Raw genomic sequence first — 13,236 nt, forward strand, 5'->3', positions numbered from 1 at the left:
AATAAAATCATAAATAAAACCAATATTTAACACTTTGGCCAAACACATACTCAAACACAAAACTTTGAATTCATATGAATCACATGGTCTTTTAATATTTCCATACTGTAGCTGTTCAGTTCCTATCTTTTAATTCTATATCCTCTCACTGAATCCTGCTGGACTTGTAGACTAACCAGCCTGTTTTAATTTATGCTTGATAAGCATAAACGCTGGTCTTGTTTTCCATTAGGCAGTAATGTGTGAGAATCAAAGGCTGCAAGCTTTTCTGGTGTAGGGCATCAGTGTCCCTGGCCATTAAATATCCATGTCTCACTGCCCGTGCTTGCCCAGAATCCTGGAGCCCAAACACACCAGAGGCCGCATCTGGAGACACACACACACACACACACACATATCATACACTGAAACCACACACGCTCACTGTAAAACACACGTCGTTAAATCCAACAGGCTCAGAAAAAGATATGTGCATCTATTAATAGCATTTTACGAGTACTTATTAACATGGATCCTGGCATTAAGATGAGACCCTTGGACTATTAATAGGATGTGCTCAAATCAGTGCTGTCGCATTAAGGATAACCACTAAAGCGCTGGGAGTTTAAGTGCTAACCGAGCAGCCCTGGTTTATTATGCCTTATGTGAATAATAAAATAGATCCTTTCTCTCTCTCTCTCTCTCTCTCTCTCTCTCTCAGACACGTTCTCCCTTTCTCTCCCTCAGCGAGTCTCTACATACATGGCTGAACTTGGCAGGGCACTTTGTTTGAACACTGAGTAGATTGCCTTGTATCGTGAATATTTAACTTTCTCTGCCAGACCAGGGCTAACGTTGTTACACGGAGATTAAGTTGAGGAATGATTACGTGAGGATGAGCTACCCATGTCTCACTCAGACACACAGAGACGCACACACATATATATATATACCTGAGAGGATTCAGGCAGGGACTTTATGTCACACTAAAGCTACTCGTGTGGAAAAGTGCAGCACTTAAGAGCAATATTCCCTCCGCTGTTTTATTATATTTGCGTTCTTTTCACGTCACTAGCTGTCGTTATTTGAGAAGGCTCACTCAGTTTTGCCAAGATCTGATTAAAATACAGAAGGCAGCAGGTCACTCATATATTTTTGATCCTCACAGGCTGCAAATCAGTGTTAATTTGCATGCAATTTTAAACATTTTTTAATCTCTGGTACACTTTAAATGTTTCTCTTGTTGTCTTTTGAAACTACCTCCAATCAGGCTTTGTTTTAGGAAGAAACCAAGTCCTTTCACTGAATTTTTTTTTTAATGTTTGACAAATCTTTGCACATACCTGCTGAAGTCTTAATACACTGGTCTCCACTTTCACATCTAGTTTTGTGTTTTTTGTTTTGTTTCAGGATTTTTTTATTTGAACTGTTAGTGATTTAAATATTGATTTATTGTCAGTTGATAATTGCGGTAGAAACTCTTTTTAGTAGACTTGCACCTACATGGCAATTAAAAGCATAAAAGAGCATAAAACAAACTGTGGTTGGTTGCTTTACGTTTGTTTTAAAGTCTGTTCTTTATGGTGGTCGAGAGAGCTTAATGTGCTGCAATTTAAGAAAACATATGCAATTACAAAAAAAAAAAAAACACACACACACCAGCAAATTAAGACATATCTTCACTTGTTTGATCTTTATTTTGTTTTTTACATGCTGCAAATTCTCAAAATGCATTCATATTTTTTTTTTTTAATGCGCAGTAGTTTCACACAGTGCAAACATATTAAGTAAAAGCACTGCATTTTCTCACAGCGCAAACAATTTACAAAAATGCACTGCATTTTCTCACAACACTTGCAAAAACAATGAAAGACAGCAGAAAGACACAGAAACATTTTTGTTGGTTTCTGGGCTATTTGAAAGTGTTGTGAGAAAACGCAGTTTGTTTTATTAATTTGTTTGCATTTTGTGAAAATGCAGCACATTTTCAAAAAATGTGTTTGCGTTGTTAGGATTTGCATCAAGATCTTCTCTCAATTTACAGTTTTTTTTTTTTTTTTTTTTTTTTTGTAATTACCCCTGTTATCTTAGGCCCCGTTTTCACTAATACGTTTTAAGTTTGAAATGGCGTTTTAGAATGAAAGCGATCCACGTCCACACTGGCGTTTCACCCAGCGTTTCTGAACAACTCTGCGTCTACATTACACCGCTGGAAACGCACATCATGTGACCACACACACAGTCTGGCATGCACTGCAGGATGCATGCTTTGAACGCATACCCATATGATAGCCGTGCATGTCGGACTGTTTATCAAGGATCAACCGCTGGATCTAATTTCACTTTATTTTTTTTACATGATATTTAATTCATCTTGTTATCTATATCTAACAACATATTCCCCGACTTTGGTCTTTTGAATCTATTACTTGTTACGTGTTTTTGCTGGGCGCAAAGATATATTAGGTTAATTAATGTAACCACAGACACAGATTCTGCATATTAACTGATTGCTTGCCTTTATTTCCCGTATTGTATAAACTTGTTGTACGTTATACTTTTATAATGGCCTTTATTGATTATTAAAACTGATATTCAGCAAAAGAGACAGGGTATATTTTATATTTTCAGTGAAAATTAAAGGAGGCAGTAATGTTATGGACTCTATTTTGTTTTAAATATCCATGAAGATGACCCTCATAAAAATATGTAGCTACAACATTTTTTGTTGTCTGTTAAGTTGTTAATACCAAAATTAAAATAGGCAGTTTTCGGCTTCCGAAAACTCTGGCGTAGTGTGGACAGATGGTGTAACCGTAGTAAAACATATACGTTTTAAATCTAAAATGTATTAGTGTAAACGGGGCATTAAATTGCAGTACGTTAAGTTTTCTCAGCCACCATAGTTCTAGTACAAGCGTGAGCACACCAAAACTGTTTCTAAATAAAAACGATAACATTTTATATCTATAGGGGGCACCAGCTTCAAATAATGTCACCATACACACATAAATGCTTATTTTGGTGGTTAATAAAGACTCTCGATTGATATAATGTATTGTATACTCTAAAAAATAAATATTACCCTAACCCTAATCCTAAACCCATATCTCACAGAAAACCTGTGGCAAAATTTTGAATGTGAAAAGACCCTGTTAAGTATGTATTTTAATCAATTTGAATTATGAGGACATGTCCCTATAAGGCATGTCCAGGCATGTCCTTATAGACCAACTCAACTTTGTAATACCTAAGACATACCCATGTCATTGTACAAATGTGTTGTACCAAAACATGTACACACACGCACACACACACACACACACACACACACACACACACACACACACACACACACACACACACACAATAATATGGCTTTCTATGCTACAGCTGCACTTTCATGTGTGGACAGGCAGACTGGTAATGTTGACATGTTCGGTGGCGACGTGGCTTTTTGCAGACAAAGGTGGGCTGGTTTTAATCTAATAATAGCAAAGAGTCCTCCATTCTTTAAAGCAGATCAGGAACTGTTGACCAACAGGGTAATGCATTATTCACAGCCCACGTATTCCATCATATTCCACACCACAACACCCTGCCATCAGGAGAGGGGCAAAGGAACACCCGCGGTCCTTTCTGTTTATCCACAGTCCTTTCTGTTTACCCACAGTGCCTCTGTTTTTTATGCGTATGGCAGATGCTCCCCTTATAGTGCTAATATTCCCCATCGTACCACACACGTTAATTATCTGTTCATTTATAATGCATGGCCAGGGTTATGTGTTAAGACACCAGGAAGGTGAACATGGAGAATCTTTCCAAATAGTTTTTTATGGATTTTTCCTCTTCCATTTGCCTATTTTAGAAATCCTATTTTGTATTTACTTTCTGGACTTCCGTTTGACAGTCCATAAGCTTATATCATTGATATTCTTAAGGTAAATTTAGCAAAATCTACTGTATACACTTAAAAAATAAAGATTCAAAAAGGTTTTTTTCAGGGTGGTACCCAACAAGAACCTTTCTAAGATCCTGGCTTCTTTAGTGAAGTATTTTGCCTTACATTTTATTTGCCACCTAGAGCCTATACATCGAGGATGTAGTAATCTCTAAAGAACCATATAGCAAACCCAAAGACCTTAATTCGTTTGTTTGCTTATTTTGATTTCAGAGCTTTATTTTATTTGTACTTTCAGTTAGTCTATAAAAACTAAGATTTTATTTATAATTGTTAATTTTAAGTGTTTCTTGAAAAATGTTTTTTATTTTATATTTAAAATTTAGTTTTAGTATTTTAGTTTTGGTATTGGCTATTTTAATAGTAAATAATAAATAGTCAAACAACAAAACTTTTTTATTTAATTAAGTTGGTTCTTAAATTTTATACTGCCATTTTGCTATTAAGAGATTTCATTCATTCATTCATTCATTCATTCATTCATTCATTCATTCATTCATCTATCTATTTATCCAAATAAAATGATCAATTAATCCAAGTTTTAGTATTTCATTTTGTTACTAATTAAATGCCCTGGGAGGTATAATTTCAAAAGACAATCTTTAATATTAGTCAAATGTAATTATTGTTGTAGTTTTAAAACCAAATATTTCTCTCCCTTAATTTATAATTTACTTTACTAGTTTGACAGGTAAATTCTAGCTTTTACTAGAATTTTTCTGTAGTTTTTATTGTATAGCTTATAAATGTAATGTTACCTGAAAACTTTTTAAATGCAATTTTCTAAGCAATATTAAACTTTTCAACAGTCTTTTAAATTGTCATTTTTATTTAATATTTTATTCATTCATTAATTTTCCTTAAGCTTAGTTCCTTCATTTATCAAGGGTCGCCACAGCGGAATGAACCGCCAACTTATTCAGCGTACAGAATGTTTTAGAATGCCCTTCCAGCTGCAACACAGTACTGGGAAACATCCATACACACTCATTAACACACATAAACTATGGCCATTTTAGTTTATTCAATTCACCTATACCGCATGTCTTTGGATGGTGGGGGAAACCCGAGTACTTAAAGGAAACCCACACGAACATGGGGAGAACATGCAAACTTCACAATGAAATGCCAACCGATCCAGCTGGGTCTCGAACCAGCGACCTTCTTGTTGTGAAGCGACAGTACTAACCACTGAGCCACCGTGTTGCCCCATAATATTTTAAAAGATAATAATTATCTATTTTATTGTTTTAAGTATTGTTTTGAAACCACAAAAATGCATTTTATTTTAGTTTATTTCATCATACTTACAGTTGTAAAAACAGACTACAGTCCACTTTAGTTTTTGACTTGCACTCTTAAAAACAGTGTATTCAATTGTTACATGTTGTGTTATTTCTACTCAAAACATGACATGAAGAATAAGAATAAGTATTATGAAGACTTTAGCTTGACTACAAAAAATCTTACTGATGCTATTACAAGAATTTGGATGAACTCAGAATCAACTGAATACCACTAGACTTTAATGTAAAACTATTTTATAAATGAAATGTTAAACATTATCGTCTCACAGAAAAGTGGTGTGTTTCTGCCCTGGTTGTGTTTGTGTGTTTAGCCCCCGTGTCTTGGCCGCTGCTAATTGGCCACACAGTGACGAACCCCTCCAAAGAGACAGAAGGTGGGCCTCTGTACCCTTTGCTCCTCTCCTCTCCTCCCTCCACACTTCACCCAGGGGGTCGCTCTTGATTCACGTCAACCTTCCCCAATCGCATTCACTCCACGGGAGGCCAACACCACATCCCTTCCTTCTCTGCGGTCAACCTTACCTGAGAAACTTAGTGGAGTTGGACTTAAAGGCACAGCTCACCCCAAAAATGAAGATTTATTAGGTTAGATTAAACTTAATTGTTATCACACATGTAAAAGTACAAGGCAACAAAATACAGTTTAGGTCTAACCAAGAGTGTGTGATAAGTTATAAGTGCATTTATAGAATACTATGGCTAATATTTACAGATGGATGTACTATGAACATATTATACAAGTTGTATTAACTATAGTCAAAGATTTACAAATAGATGATCATACTTTACAGGTTGCTTTTAATAATCAGGAATATGCAAATAGATATGAACATAGTATACAGGTTGTTGTTTACTATAAACAGGAATTACAAATAGATATGTATAGCATACTTTTACAAATGTGTATGTGCAGTAGATATGTATCACATATTATGTATTCTTAAGTAGAACAATTGAAAGAAATGAGCCAAAATCATGATCCTTGGTGAATTATAATATTCAAGTCAACGGCTATTGGCATTTTTAGAGTCAAAGTCGCACACAGTATGCAATAAAAAGAAAATGTATACGTTATCTCTGATTGCTGATAATACAATGCTTATTAAGAAAACGGATCATTCTGTGCAGAAAACCAAACTTTTTTTTTTTACAACATTATTGTTTTTAATCCACGGTCTCAGTATACAAGAAAATGCTGTTCTTTTTTGCAAGCTGGTTCTGTGCAGTTCTGGTTGAATTGATTGATTCACCAGTTTGTTATAGTCTCACAAGGATGTAACATGCACAATTGTATTACCAAATCACCAAACGTGTTGTAAAATGCTGAGGATATAAGCATGAATCCATGACAATTTTCATATATGAGCTTAGTACATGCACAGCTCATCAGTTATCTGGTTTGATTCAGAACAGTTGCTTCATTTTAGACACTTTTGTAATAACTAAAGCATTGAGTGAGTTGGAATAACAGCAGAAGTGATTGTTGAACACATTTAAAAACAGATTTTTTTAGATGTGCAATGTCACAATGATCATGTGACTTTCACTACCCCGGGTGGTCTGTAAATGTGTGGAAAAAATGTTTCCTTTAAAATTTGGTGAAATATTCCTTTTAAGTTTGTTTAAAAAATAATACCTGTTTCGCAATGGATAAGATGGAGTTAAGATAAAAGCAGAGAGCAGAGAAAAGTTTGGAAAACATAAATCAGAGAATAAAATATATTTTATTCAAGAAACAGGCTGACAAATCTACCAAAAGATTACACTGAGTTTGCTGGAGGGACTAGTCAGTCTAGCCTTCAGATGATTATAATGTTTAGTTGAAATTCTAGAAAGCAGAGCAACTTTATTCATCAGGTGAATTCAGACAATGCTGTTGGGTTTTATTTGCGTGACAGCATGAGTGTTGTTTCTCTCCAGTGTATCACTTGTGTGCTTACTGTTATCTTTGATATTTTTTAGCTTATTAGGGTCATGAATTTATGTTGTGCATTTCCATTTTGTGAGCTCGCAATTAACAAAAGACATTTAATATGTGAGATTGCTAATGATTTTATTCATAACTATTTACTAAAGCATTTACGCAAATGCCTAACAGTCAATGAACTTTAGCTTTGTTTTATAGTTGCCTAGTAATTTATAGACAAGCATTCCTTCTGTTTCTCTTCTTGGAAGTTTACAATTATTTAAACTTGCATGACAAGAATGTATGACATTGTGCTGTTTTAACGTTGCTGTTTTAATAGAATAGTGTGCTTTGAACTGTTTCAAAGCACACTAGATTTACGTCGCCATTTTGGCGTCAAATAACAACGTGAAATGATGTTCATATTTTGTTGATTGTAGATTGTGTGGTAACGTTCACACAACGTCAAGCTATAACATCATTAGACATTCATATTAGGTTGATTTTTAGGTTGTGTTTGAAAGTGACCAAAATCCAACGTCAAACCAACATCTTAAACCAACATCATATTGATGTCAAATACTGACATTTATTCCTCAGGTATGGCAACCAAAATCCAATGTCTAAGAGACGTCATAGTGGTAATGTCCACATGTCAAGCTGTAGCATCATTAGACGTTTATATTTGGTTGATTTTGGGTTGTGTTTGATAGTGACCAAAATGCAACATCTGTCCAATGTTCTGACGTTAACAAGATTTTCATTTTTAAACAAAATTCAACATTCCATGATTGAAGTAAAACATCAGTCTGACGTCATGTTGGCATGCTGTGGCAGCTGGGTGGGTTTGGTGTCTATTGACTATTATGAGTTTTAGCTTCTAATATTTGGAAACATAATTACATCAATAGATATTCTGTCAGAATATTAGAAAAATTTGAAACTGTTCTGTGTAGAAGTCTGTAAAAGTATGTAGTTTTTAAATAGAAATGATGTAGGAGGAACCCTGTCTTTAAACATTGTGTTATTTGATGATGAATCAATGATTTGATGATGAGTCTAATTTGATTGTTAACCATGTGACCCATCGAACTGGGCTCATGTGTTTTGTGTGTGTGTGTGTGTATGTGTGTGTGTGTGTGTGTTTGTGTGTGTGTGCTTTTGGCTAGCGTTCAGATGTCAAAACTATTCCCTATGGAAATGTCATCAAACACAAGCCGGGCAGAGAGCGCAACCAGCGCTGGCCTGAGGGAACGCTAAAACACACGCAAATGTGCCCGTCCCAGACACAAAGAGATGCCACTTTGCACACCTACACACGCGCACGCATGCACACACACACACACACACACACACACACACACACACACACACACACACACACACACACACACACACACACACACACTCCCACTTAAAGATCAATTCATGCAAACATACACTCCTCCACACTCAAGATGTGCCAGGGCACTCGCACACACACACATGCTGCACATACACACAGACACTCACCCTAATTGGCCCACCAAGCATCTCTTAAAAAGCCTTTGAGAGAGGATGAGAGAGATAGAAAAGAAAGGGAGGGAGGAAAGGAGGGAAGTAGTAGGGAGCTCAGTGTGTCGTTCTGGGGGTTAATTACAGATGCAGATGCGTGTTGCCACTTGCAACATCGCTGAATTCATTTCCATCCTCCCTGCCCTTCCCCTGTGCCCCTGGGGAGACGCCATTGCTTGTGTGTGTGTTTGTGCGGATGGTTAAGAGTCGGGATCTGCATAAAGAATCAGGAGAAAGAGGAGAGGAAAGACTGATCGAGGGCAATAAAAAGGATCTGCTGTCTGTGGTCACGGGCTTCGCATCACAGACAAATTTAGAGGATCTTCCATCTGTTTGTTTTTTAGCACCACACATTTCTTAGCTTTAAGTGTAATGTTGTATTTAAGAGAAATGAAAGGAAGTAGGTTTAATAATGGTCCTTTCTGAGACAATATGCAGTTACTGCTTGCAGCCACATGGGGCTCACTGTATTGTAGAATGTGTGTGTGTGTGTGTGTGTGTGTGTGTGTGTGTGTGTGTGTGTGTGTGTGTGTGTGTGTGTGTGTGTGTGTGCGTGCGTGCGTGCGTGCGTGCGTGCGTGCGTGCGTGCGTGCGTGCGTGTGTGTAACAACATAACCAAGTTTTGGTCCATTTGTGAAACAAAAGTTTATTTAAAAAATTATTATTATTATTAATATTATTATAAAAATGCTGAAAGTTTTGTTGGATAATTATAAAATTAATTAACTGTAATAACAAGAGCCTATTTAGGGTCTCCATTTAGATATCCAGGTTTTTGTGTTCGTGCATGTGTGTGTGCAACTACATAGCACTATTTTGGTCTATTTGTAAAACTGTGTATAAAAAACTTTTTTTATAAATTTTTTATTAACTTAAAAATGCTGAAAGTTTTCTTAGATAATTAGAAAATTAATAATTGTCTCTATATTAAAACATAAAAACAGTAGAAGCCTATTTGGGGTCTTCATTTAGATAATTGTGTGTGTTTGTGCACCTATTAGAGCTGAACAATATATAGTTTCAGCATCGATATTGCAATAGTCACATCGCAGGCTCTGCAATGTTAAGTAGGGATTGTATAGTTTAGGATTATATATATATATATATATATATATATATATATATATATATATATATATATATATATATATATATATATATATATATATATATATATCACTCATTCATTCATTTTCTTTTCGGCTTAGTCCCTTTATTAATCAGGGATCGCAATATCGGCAACTTACCCAGCATATGTTTTATGCAGCGGATGTCCTTCCTTCCCTTTCCCATCACTGGAAAATACCCGTACACTCTAACTTACACATACATTATGGACAATTTAGCTTATTTATTTTACCCATTTATTTATTATATTTGCGCTATGCATGTCTTTGGACTTGTGGGGGAAATTCGAGCACCTAGAGGAAACCCACGCAAACATATGGAAAACATGTTAACGAAGAAATGCCAACTGACCCAGCCGTGTGTCAAATCTGCAACCTTCGTGCTGTGAGGCAATCACTGCGCCACTGTGATGCCCATTGTTATATTTGTATATATATTTTTATATTGTAATTATACCACAGTTCAACTACATAACAAAACACAGTCCAAATAGTTAAGTTACTGCAGAGTTAATAGGGTAAAAGTTTATCATTGGCACACATTCCCTTACACAATCTTGCCAATAGATTAAAAAGGAATATATTGTTTCCAAATTCAATTTATCTGGTGAAATTGTACTGACTTTTGTATACTTTTAATTGTACTACTTGACTTTTCAAATATTGTGCGGCCCTAGCACCTACTGTATATTTACTTTTATTATTTTTCTAAAAATGGAGAAAGTTTTTTTTAATTATTTAAAAAAATTAAAAACCATATCTATATAAAAACAATAGAAGCTGATTTAGGGTGTCCATTTAGGTCCATTAAGATTGTGTGTGTGTCTTTTTGTGCGACATGGTTGGCTGTTTTTTAGTCTGGCCTGCTAGTCGTCACACTAGAGACTAGACAGTCGTCACAAGGATTGTAAAGTTTTGCGTTCAGACAAGCCAAATTTATGATATGTTGATTTCAAGCATCCAGTTTTAAAAAGGCACAGCTCACCTAAACATGGACGTGGAATCTTTAATGTACCCTTGTGATTTCAGATCTCTAATACACACAAATAAGATATTCATAAAAATGTTGGAAATCAAACAGTGTTGGCTACTAATGACTTCTTTAAGACATTTTTAAAAAATTTTTTTTATAAAGTTGGTAACACATTTGATGGTTACCAACATTATAAAAAATATTTTAAAAATGTCTACAGATTGACATAACACAATCTTAAAGCAATAAAACTAAGCTTTATTTAAAAATAATCAATTGTAATTCTAAATTGTAATTAAAATTCTAGTTACATTCAACTGGAACTTTGATTACAATTTCTTATCTTTTATAATGGATTTTTATGCTTTCACTTTTGCAATTTAATTAATATTAAATTGTTTTGTAATGTATGTCTAAAAAGAATATTTCACTTTAAAATCTTATTTTAGTCTGTACAGCAACTTTCATTGTAATGATTTTACGGAAAATTTCATTGTTTAATTTTTTTTTACTGTACAGCACTTCACTGGAATGTTCCATTCTCTTCTAAGTGTGTCCAGTGTGTGTGCTGTATATGTGTGCAGTTGTGTGTGTAAGCTACACTGTCATTTTCTTTTAACAGATCTAATCTTGAGTGTGTATTGTCTCACTTCAACTGGCCACTGGGATGCCAATGATTCCCACGTTCCCCACATGCCTGCACTCATATAATGAGCAAATGTTTCATGCTTTAGCAGTTCTAAATGGCGAGGCTAGAGCTGTAGGAGATGATCACCCACGGATAGAGATGAAATGACCTACCCACACTGACCACAGACATTGGACATAGACACACACACACACACACACACACACACACACACACACACACACACACACACACACACACACACACACACACACACACACACACACACACACACACACATTTAAGATTAATTCCTTTACATTTTTCATTCTAGTAGAAAAAATTTGATACCAAATTGTCTGAAAGGTAATTTACTTATCTTCACTTATTGTTTTTGAATTTTAAATATTTTTGTAGCACCAAGTACTGGCCTATTTTGTTTTATTTAAAAATAAATAAATATATGGCGACGCAGTGGTGCAGTAGGTAGTGCTGTCGCCTCACAGCAAGAAGGTCGCTGATTCGTGCCTAGGCTGGGTCAGTTAGAGTTTCTGTGTGGAGTTTGCATGTTCTCCCTGCGTTGGCGTAGGTTTCCTCCAGGTGCTCCGGTTTCCCGCACAGTCCAAAGACATGCAGTACAGGTGAATTGGGTAGGGTAAACTGTCCATAGTGTATGAGTGTTAATGAGTGTGTGTGGGTGTTTCTCAGTGATGAGTTGCAGCTGGAAGGGCATCCGCTGCGTAAAAACATGCTGGACAAGTTTGTGGTTCATTCTGCTGTGGTGACTCCGGATTAATAAAGGGACTAAGCAGAATAGAAAATGAATGAATGAATATATATAATATATATATAGTTGAAGTCAGAATTATTAGCCCCTCTCTGAACTTTTTTTTCAATATTTCCCAAATTATGTTTAACAGAGCAAGGAAATTTTCACATTATGTCTGATATTTTTTTTCCTTTAGAGAAAGTCTTATTTGTTTTATTTTGGCTAGAATAAAAGCAGTTTTAAATTCATTTAAAACCATTTTAAAGTAAAAATGATCAGCCCTCTTTCGGCGCCAATAGCTTAGTGGTACTGTGTGCTCGTTTTCACGACGACACGAGTTCGATTCCCGGCTTGAGGTCCCCTCTCTCCGCTCCTAATGCTTTCCTGTCTGAAATCTCTACTGTCCTTTTGTAATAAAGGTGAAAAAACAAAAAATAATTATTTAAAAAATGTATTAGCCTCTTTAAGCTATATTTTTTCGATAGTCTACAGAACAAACCATCGTTATACAATAACTTGATTAATTACCCCAACCTGCCTAGTTAAACTAATTAACCTTTAAATGTCACTTTAAGATGTATAGAAGTGTCTTGAAAAATATCTTGACAAACATTATTTACTGTCATCATGGCAAAGATTAAAAAAAATCAGTTATTAGAAATGAGTTGAAAACTATTATCTTTAGAAAAGTGTTGAAAAAATCTCTCCGTATACAGAAATTGGAGAAAAAAATAAACAGCAGGCTAATAATTCAGGGGGCTAATAATAGCGACATCAACTGCATATAGTGCATTTCAACCACTGAACAGGTTTCATTTTTATTAGTAGTAATAATAATACTAATAATATCACACAATAATTTATTTTATTTGTTATTTATTGCAGCATAGACTAATAAAGTTTGGGAATATCAAGCTTGTTCTAATTTTATGCATTCAGTCACTAATTTTGCTCTATTTTACTGCAGTGTAAAGATTGTGTGGCCTATTTTGTCATTTATAGTATGTTTTTGGTTTGTTTTTGCTCTTTGTA

At 35.2% G+C, this 13,236-nt stretch overlaps 1 protein-coding gene and 1 long non-coding RNA gene across 35 annotated transcripts in view; one reads left to right on the plus strand and one right to left on the minus strand.

Annotated features, from left to right (window-relative positions):
• Positions 1-13,236, minus strand: part of LOC147840339 (uncharacterized) — a 328,044-nt gene that overhangs the window by 275,120 nt on the left and 39,688 nt on the right. The gene's annotated exons all lie outside the window — the stretch shown is intronic.
• Positions 1-13,236, plus strand: part of LOC147840340 (uncharacterized) — a 357,076-nt gene that overhangs the window by 198,749 nt on the left and 145,091 nt on the right. For 2 of the 34 annotated variants that reach the window (XR_015511620.1, XR_015511632.1), the window contains exon 7: positions 5,559-6,320. The exons of 31 other annotated variants lie outside the window; for them this stretch is intronic. The gene's annotated coding sequence lies outside the window, so the exon portion shown is untranslated. Of the gene's footprint in view, positions 1-5,558; positions 7,277-13,236 lie in introns of those variants that run through there. One more of the 34 variants, XM_087287362.1, reaches the window with a different exon arrangement.

This window comes from Danio rerio, chromosome 16, assembly GCF_052040795.2.
Source record: "Danio rerio strain M-AB ecotype USA chromosome 16, GRCz13ab, whole genome shotgun sequence".
Lineage (NCBI taxonomy): Eukaryota > Metazoa > Chordata > Actinopteri > Cypriniformes > Danionidae > Danio > Danio rerio.